The sequence below is a fragment of the Papaver somniferum genome, chromosome 2, assembly GCF_003573695.1.
Source record: "Papaver somniferum cultivar HN1 chromosome 2, ASM357369v1, whole genome shotgun sequence".
Classification (NCBI taxonomy): domain Eukaryota; kingdom Viridiplantae; phylum Streptophyta; class Magnoliopsida; order Ranunculales; family Papaveraceae; genus Papaver; species Papaver somniferum.
In genome coordinates, this window is record NC_039359.1 from 50,679,762 (window position 1) to 50,689,524 (window position 9,763).

At 42.1% G+C, this 9,763-nt stretch overlaps 1 pseudogene; it reads left to right on the top strand.

The window, feature by feature from the left end:
• The window catches only part of LOC113350982, a 31,964-nt pseudogene extending 23,340 nt beyond the window's left edge, over positions 1 to 8,624 (top strand).
• Positions 8,625 to 9,763: the final 1,139 nt, after the last annotated feature.

A 9,763-nucleotide genomic window follows, 5' to 3' on the forward strand; every position in this document is an offset into this window, starting at 1 on the left:
ATTGTTTGACGTGGTGACAGAGGTGGGTGGCGGAGCAGGTGGTGACAGGGGTGGAGAAGGTGGTGGCAGGACATGGTTGCAGGGAGATGGTTCTGCAGAGGGGTGGGTGGAGGAGAAGGTCGACTGGTTGGGAGAAGGGGTTGTTTGGTTAGGTGGATGGTGCTCGGTCACTAGGGTGTGAGGCGGGTGTATCTAGTTTTGATGTTCTGTGACTCTGAGCTGCGAGATGCGAAGATGGTTGGTAGATCGGACGGTGATGCGGAGGCAAGCGATGAGAGACCGTTGGATTATATGATACAACAAAATCAACGATGCCAGATGGAGTTAGGTGTTGTAGTGTTAGGCGGAGATATCAAACTTTGATGAACAGCAAGGGAGCGACCGTTGGATTCAACTACCATCTAATCTGAAGGCTTGGAATTTCAGCGCTGTGGTGCTCGGCAGAGACTTCAGATTTTGATGCTCTATGAAGGAGCGACCGTCGGATGCTTCTGAGAAATGATCTGATGGCTGAGAACGGAGGCGCTTTTGTGTGTAGAAAATGAGGTTGTGCGCACCATTCTTCGCGGCTTCCTTGCGTAATTTCTCCCGGATTTTCACTACTTTTCTGCTCTTTTCGCTCCGCGACTCATCCGAACTTTATTTACTACCTAAAAATGAAAAATTAATTAATAAAAATATTTATTCTTGAAAACAATGAAAATACAGAATATGGGATAAAATGTAGAATTAATGCATAAAAGATGAGTTAAAATGCCAACAAAAAGGGATAAATATATACAATATTTGGCACTCATCAAATACCCCCAAACCTGAATTTTACTTGTCCTCAAGTAAAACAGAACTAAGGAAATCCTAACTATACCACTGTCGCTGGTCTCTCGAATGCATTTAGCGTATGCACTAAGCCTTTTAAACCACTAAGTGTCCCTAGTGGACGAGTTGAAGTCTCGTGAAGGTTTACCAGAGGTGTGCCTACAAAACCTAAGGACAAAATATAAGCTCATATTCCATCAAATGTGACATGTGCAAAACAGTTAAGCTCACAGCAAAATGGAGATGTCAATCTAGCTATCGAAGGCACAATCCTAGCACTGATAACAAATAAGGACATGTGATAAGAGTGTAAAGTGTATCTACACATGTGTAAAGAAAGATCTGAAGTTATGACTACTAATCACCCATCTTTTCTTTCTCCTTGAGGCTTTTCTTCGGCTCTTCTATTTCCACCTCAGCCGCAGATAATTCCTTTTCTCTGTGACGAAGCTTAGCCTCGAGCTTCAGAGATTTCGCTTTGAAGAACTGATACAGCACGTGGTTACAATGCTCACTCCTCATCATCTACACATCAAGATGAAAAACATTATTTCACCGAAGAATTGGATCGTCACGTAGAAGTATGTACGAAAATTTACCTCCAAGACACGCTGCTGAGGAAATCCATATTGATACCCGTCGGCTACGGCCATCATATCTGCAACGGAAGTAGAGGCTCCGACACAAGGGCAGCTTCGGGAACACTCAAATTTCTTCCCCAGTCCTCAGACACCCGCGCCTTGGAAGACATTTCCATCATACGACGGGTATACGCATCAGAATCCTTTTCACCAGCAACAACAGGGGCGGGATGAGGGATAAATAGCAGATTATTTTCCTTGAGCCAATCCATTATGGCGTCCTCACCCTCAGATGTCGGCGAATGAGGAAGATCCGCAGCAGGCGAATCAATCACCGACTTCCCCTTTTCTGACACGGCCCCTTCAGCACAAATGTCAGCACCAACATGCGCATCATGCTCCTCCGCGCCACCGTTACCAGCACCCCCGAGCACATCCCAATCATCATTGGGGGAAAGTAGAGAGAATACCTCAGGAAAATCGAGGGCATCATCCAAGAACTCCCCTGTGAAATACATCCGGTCAAAAGAAAACTCTTGAGAAAGGGTGGGGAGAGTATCCGCGGAATCCCCAACAGGGACAGAAATATCACCAATAACACCGTCATCAGCTACCACGGCGTTGTTTCTCCCTTCATCACCATCATGACCCACACAGACCTCTTCTTAGACATTGATAGGGGAAGTACCAGTACGTTCCTCCCCATCTGTAATCTCCTCATCCTCAGCAAACTCTTCGTTCACCGGACTTGTAACTTCTTCATGGGCCTCAGCCTCACCCATCACAATGGTAGAAGACTGCTTCGGCTTAATCTTTTTCTTCTTCGACACCTGAAAACCAACACCACAAAAAGAATTATTTTTCCCGAACAGTTGAATTTCTAAAGAAGGAGAAGCGCAGCTAGAATCCGCGTACCTGAGCAGTCGAGGCACTCCTCGGTGGAAGTATAGCACCAGAACCTTCCTCCTCATCTCCCTCAACGACGTCAAGGACATAAGGAAAATTCATACCTGCGAAGTTTAAACGCCAGGGACAGAAATCTCCATAACGAGCAGGAGGAGATTCACGTGGCTTGCTACTCTCAGTAGGACGCCAACCGCGTGGACCAGGGATCCAACCGTACGCCCATGGACCAACAACTTCGATAACGGTAGCGTGCCACTCGTAGTCATGGTCGCGCTTGATCCTCTCGCGGGCCGGGAAAAGTTTCCGCTGACTAGACCCCTCTGTGCCGGGAACATACTTCAGCTTGGCATCGCTGACCTCATTTAACAGACGAATTTCGCCCCGAGGAGCAGCGAGATTCCGAAGGCTGACACTCCACGGCTTACGGTTCCTACTATTGACGTAATCACCGAAGGAGTTATTGAAATTCTCAGGAGTATACCATTCCTTCTCCGCGGGATTGGGAACGTAACAAGTCATTGTCGTCTCCCCCTGACTCCGCAGATAGCACTCCCTCAGGGCAGGGAGATAATTCCCCGATAGTTGCGATACAGAACGGCTGTGAGTAATGGTGGGAGAGCCTTCACGACTAGCAAGCACATCATAGTAGAATGAATCACCTGACTTGTACAACGGCAGCATAAGACCAGCTTCGAACGCTCCAACCGTAGCCAACAAATGAAATTCATCGAACTCATACTTTGATATAAGCTCATAAGTAATATCATCCTCAGGGGCATAGAAACGAACCTCGAAGGCTTGAAGCTCATGCTTTTCCTTGAAAATTTCTAGATCAATATGCTTGAACGTTACTTTTTTCTTGCTGACCGAAACGCTGCGTATCAATGGGGCAGCCTCATCCTCCTCGGAGGGACCGGATGAACCAATGAACGCCTCAGAAGCCTTTCTCTACAAAGAAGGATTTTTTGAAGATTCAGCCCTCGGAACACCACATTTGGTATTCTTTCCTTTAAAAGAAGTTGTAGGAGGGGGCGGCAGATGATGCTCTGGCACTACAGAACGTAGAGGAGGAACATCAAAAGCGACAGCACGAGTCGTTTCCTGCGTACTCCTAACATCATCACAGGAAGAGACACCGCGCGATCGAAGACTTTTCGATCCCCAGAAGGATTTGTCGAAGGAACCTCCTCCCTAGAAGATGAGGCCTTCGCCCCATAAGAAACTCGACTTCTACGAACATCATCTTGAGACTCTCTACGCGAAGGAGATCTCGATAGACCAGAACCAGGAGTCTGATAAGGAAGTCGCGGACGGTCAGACATGGCTGCGAAAATATTAATCATAAACAAGTCAAAAACAAACTAAAGGACATTACCAACGATCAAAAAACCACATAAATAGCAATCCACACACGATAACGCAGAAACCCTAAAATTAGCATACATGCTCGAAATTCTATAAAATCCCTACCCTGAAAAGCTCAATCAATACAAGAAAACAATGGCCTCCTTGATTTAAGACGAAGAACAGGGGCAAACTAGCATGCAAGCATTAAAATAAGTTCTTCATCACAAACAAGGAACAACAGTAGCAGAAAATTTACAAATCAACATAGCGTAAAACCGTGGAAACAAAGAAAAGAAAAACTTACCAGCAAAAACAGCAGCAGAAAGAACAAATCAGAAATAAAGAGGAGGCAAGCGTGATTAATGCTAAGGTGGAGAGAATTTAAGGGCTGAAGAATGAAGACTGACAGAGAATTTAAGGGCGGAAGAATGAAGACTGACAGAGAATTTAAGGGCTGAAGAACGAAGAATAAAAACCGAGAGAATGTTTAGGAAGAATGAAATTAATTTTTTTTCTCTCCTTAATATACCCGAAAGAAAGAGAAGGAAATTAATGGAGGAATGGGAAACGTGCCCGTTACATGAGCAGTTAATGCACAAATAAAAGACGTGCCCAAGTATCTAGGAAAAGTTATTAGGAGAGATAGAAGAATATGCAACGACTGTTTTCTTCAATGCACCCATTAAACATTCAAGCCCGAAGAAAAGGGGCAATTTGTGTATACATATATCTCACCATCAGACACGTGTATATAGAAAGATACGTGGAAAGCATGCAGGCCAAGACATCAAAATACGATGCACTACGGAACACCAAATAAACCCCAAGGAGTTACTTTATCTCATCCCCAAAAGAAGCTAAGATCAACGGTGGAGAGAAAGTTAGTTGACACGGACGTGACAGGGGCAGAAGACACTTGTCTGACACGAGCAGGCATCTCAACTACCCTCATTAAACACTCTGAGCAGTATACGTGTCGATCAACCCGTGGGACGAGCGAGGATGTCTCTGCGTGATCAAGTGGCAAACGCAGACCTCTGCGTGATGAACACAAGACACTAGAAGATAAGGTTCCAACGGCCTTCAGAGATGGGTCCCACACTCTAACCCTGTAAATACCCCCTCTCCACCAAGAGGAAGGGGGATCGGAAAAATCAGGAAGGGAAGGAGAGAGAGATTTCGAGTGTAAGTTAATCCTTTAGAAGAGAAAATACATGTAAACCCAAAAGTCATTCGACTACTCTTGTAACCGTGAAGAACATAGTGAAACAACAAACCCCGTGGACGTAGGCCTTAGTGCTGAACCACGTAAACCTCGGTCTTGTTTATATTTCAGCACTTTATATTTGCCTAACCCCATGGATCTTTACTTGTATGTATTGTTTTCTTTGTTTTTACCTATATCTCGTGCGCAAACGCCCCGCATGGAGTTGTTAGATGTGGCTGTGATAAACCCGAAGGTTTTGAGCCAAGGAATCAACACTAAGATATCATCATCACAAATCACTCTAGATTACGATGATTGGTTGTGAGCATTCGGATGCCTTCGTGATTTGAGTGTTCACATTCCATTGATTCATTCATACTGTCATATATAGTGTTTTATGTTTTGATTACTTTTTTCCAACTTGAATCCATCATTTCAGGTTCTGATATGTGGATTGCTTGGAATTCCTCCTTCAAATGGGGTACTTCCACAGTCTCCTATGCACACTAAGAGCCTCGCTGTTCTTAAGAGACAGGTGGGTTAAGAATTTAGTCTTCCTGTCTATTTCACCGCTCCTGGTAAACAACACCCTTTGCTATTTGCAGTTGATTCGGAAGAAGATGGTGAGGAGTGCTAAAGAAAGCATAACCCAGCTCGCTACTGGTTCTGAAATTTATGACAAGATGCAAGAAGTGTTCATTGAAATGGACAAATCGCCAATAGTAAGTAATATTCTCATATCCATGAAGAAAATTTGGAAACATAACATCCGTCTTTCCAATCTTGTTATTTCTCAACCCCATGATTTCCTTCTTTGAATACCCATCTTACATATCTATCATCTTAAGAGGTAAGTGCTTTCGGAATTTTGGAAACATAACATCCGTCTTTATTTTTCTTTCAAACACGTTCACGCTTTTACGTTGGCTGCATGGATTAAGCGTGCAGTCAAGTTCAGCTGTAAATGACTTGCAAGGCTTGAAAGAGGCTGTGTTGAAAAGTGATGACGGAGATAAGGATAAATTTGATCCAGAGAAGCACATCGACCAATATTTGCCCGTCCGGGTTAATGAGCAGAGATTGAGCAATCTATTACAATCTGTCCTAGTCGGTGGTGTTGTATTTGCGATGCCTGTCATTAAGTTGATACCAACATCAGTACTCTGGGGATACTTCGCCTACATGGCCACTGACAGTCTTTCTGGGAACCAATTCTGGGAAAGAATGTTGCTACTCTTCATCACTCCTGGTCGGCGGTTCAAGTAAGCAGATTTCGGCTTAAAGTTAGACAAAAAAATTCAGTTGTAAACTGTAGAAAATTATGTGTATTATTTGAACGAATTACAGAATATTTACGTAAGTTAATGGTTTCTTCTTTTCTCTGCATGATTGTGGCCGAGCAGGATTTTTGAAGGATTTCATGCTTCCTTCATTGAGTCGGTGCCCTTTAAACACATCGCCAGGTTTACCATCCTCCAGTTCGTATACCTTTTGGTATGCTTCGGGGTAACATGGATTCCAATTGCTGGAATACTGTTTCCTTTGCCATTGTTTCTACTAATAAGCATAAGAGAGCATCTACTCCCAAAGTTGTTTCAGCCGCAACACTTGTATGAATTAGATGCAGCTGAATACGAGGAAATTGCCGGAGCACCAATTAGAAGCCGTAGTCTCTCGTTTCAGGTAAAGAGTTAACTTGAATACCTTCAAGGTCCGTAAAAATGCATTGCTGAGTAATTAGTTAGGTTGACATTGATAGGATATTGACATGTACTCGTTATTGTTGCCTTGTACTCTTTCATATCTAATCTGATCTGCTATAAACATGCGATTAGGAGGTGGTCGCATCTGTTGAGGTGAGCGGCCCAGAAATTTGCGATGCGGAGATACTGGATGAGTTCACTACAAGTAGAGGAGAGTTGAAACACAGAGCTGTATCATTCAGAGAAGATAGACACTTATCGGTAATATAGGGCTCTTGTTCACTTCTTCATGTACTGATGACATAATGCATTTAGATGTCCATTTTGTATATATGTGCATGCGATATGAACACATGAAATCGTACTGCTTGTTCTTAATTCATCTCAGTTCTATTGGTATTCTGAGTGCCTATCAATTTATAAAAGCTTGTTTAATTACTTCAACTTCTATGGTGATGTGTTTAGTTGGAAGACTAATTTATGCCTAGTTAATGCTTTCAAGCTAAGAAAAATTCACTTCTACTATACTTGCTGCAATTTATGTTATTGGTGCTGTGTGTGTTGATGCATGCCTAGACTTTTGGCTTGCTTAATTGTCTGGCAGTTCCGGCTTTTTTGTTTTGTCTGGACGGAATGGATTTAATCTCTGTCACGGAATTGTGGTGAATTAATTTATGCAATATTTTTTTCGGAATCTAGATCAGCAACGAAATTTGGGAATGACTTTAAAAAACAAAAACATTTTCACGAAGTATTAACATTGTTTTAACCTCATTTTGTAAAAAAAAAAGAAAAAAAAATCCAAGCCAAGTGTTGTGGGGGATATTACAGTCAGTTGACTTTGACTCAGTCAACATTGTCACCTGTAGCAACATTCAACATATCGGAAGAGATTGTTCCGGAACTAGAGTTTGTGTTCCAATGGACCCCAATCAAGTGGGTCTCACATGGGTCCATAGTGTGAGCCGCGGCTGTACCACACCCCTCCCGCCATTTCGAAGTGAGGTATATAACGGAGTTAATTATTTCACGGAAACCGTCAAGACGTGTCATCTCCAAAGCCAATATTTCCAGTTGAGGCAGTACTCCGTTAGAGTCATGGGGAAATGGAAGAGTTAGGCTTCCTATAAACTTCTTGTGCTGCAGCTTCTCCACCATTTTATTCTATTCTCTTCCGTTTCACGCACAAACACGCCTAAATTGCTAGCCCTGACCCCAAGAAATTGTTGGTTTCTAGAAGGAAATATATTCTCAAAATTAAGCTCCTCACATTGCTGCCCATCAGGTCTGTTTCTACTCCTTCTCCCTCCTTTTCTCTCCATTTCCTTTTGTTTTTTCAATTTTCTAGGGCTTCTTTTTGTTTACCTGTAAATGCTGTAAATTGGGGCTATTGAGAGTTGAGAGGTAAGTTATGGGGAGGTTTATCAATGGGTTGATGTTTAAAAGTGGAGGAAGAGGAGGGATTTCTGAGAAACCCCCTCTGAATACCATTTGGGGTGAAACCAGAAAAAGAAATGGGGGACAAATTAAAAAGGTAATACTAATTAGGAGGAACACAACAAATCAATGCTGGGTACACTTATTATGAATCATTACTGCAATTGAATTTTCAACTTCTCAATTTAGTAGTACTGTTAGTTGTTGTAGGTGTGGTTTGTCTCTATATATATGGTTTTGGTTTTGTTGATGGATTAGGAAAATTGATGGGTTGTTGTTGTTCAATGCTGGGTTTAATGAATTTTGGAGTTGTTAATTAGTAGTACTATTAGTTATTGCAAGCGTGGTGGCTTTCTGATTTTGTGTTGTGCTAGTAGTGTCACTATCTTGTTACTGTTGAAGGCGAAAGCGTTTAGCTTCAATTGCATTGCAAATTCATGTGTGCTGTGGCATTGCAGTTTTGTATTAGCATTTGTCTCATTGTATCTTGTTATTGTTAAAGATGAAGCGTTTAACTTCTGCATTGCAATTTATGTGATGGGAATCCCTGATAACTTTTCATATTGTTTTCTTGTTTGCCATCTAGATTATTGTTGGTTCGAGTTTCGTGGCAACTCACTTACATGAAGAGATGAGGAGACTGCAGGGTCTTGTGTGTAGACTAACTGCAGAGATAGATGTAATGAATCAAAGGATGGAATACATGGATAGAAGGGCGACCGACTTATCGACGTCTCTTGTTATAATGACTGATGAGAGAGATAAACTGAATCAAGCTTTTCTTCAGCTCTCAAAGTCGCTTAGTAGAATGACGGAAGAAAGAGGTCAGCTGATTCAAGCTCATCTTGAAGGTAACTACGGTGTGCGATGAACATTCTACTATACCATGTGAACATTCTAATGGGGTTGTTAATGCATGCTTTATGAACACATTTTTTTTGTGCCAACCCTTGTTTTGTTTAGGTATCAACTGATTCTAACATGTATGCCCATCTTAACTTTACTTCAGAGATAAGAAGTATGCAGAGAATTGTGTACGAGAATGAGGGACTTAGAGACTCACAATAGAGAACTCGAGCAGCAACGTAGGGAAATTGATAAGCGTGAGGCCCAATTGGATCTCAGAAGCAGGCAACTTTCTCTCTTAAGGGAAGAGGTATATATACTTTTGTCAGCCTGAACTCTATTGATTAAACCCTCAATTCCCTTTTATGTCTTTTGCGGGCAACTTTGTGAACCATGACAAGCAAACATCATTGAAACAGAAAAAATTTTGAAACCTTTTACCAGATATATCTTTGTTTGGATTGCCACTTTGACACAGGTTACAAGAAAGCTAAATACTGTGCAACAGAATTTTGAAAGAGCGAAAGATACAAGTACTGGAGAAAATGTTCAAGCCTTAACAGAGGTGGATGATATGCGCAAGAAACTGGAAGAGAAAGATTATGAGTTGGATAGTTTGACTAATCTGAATAACACCCTTATCGCCAAAGAGCGCATAAGTAACCACGAGCTACAGGAGGCACGCAAAGTGTTGATCAAGGTAAGCATCTTATGGATAGACTTATTCCATATGCACCAGAAAGTAATTTATTTTCATCCTAAAGCAAACAGGTGATTTATCCTTACCCTACAGGGTTTAGATGGGTTTGCAAATAATGGTACGCGTCCTCCTGTAATCGAGATATTTGCATCAAGAAGTTCCCGACTACAGAATGGGAAACAAAATCCGTTGAACTATGCTCGTTGTGGCAAAATAAAAT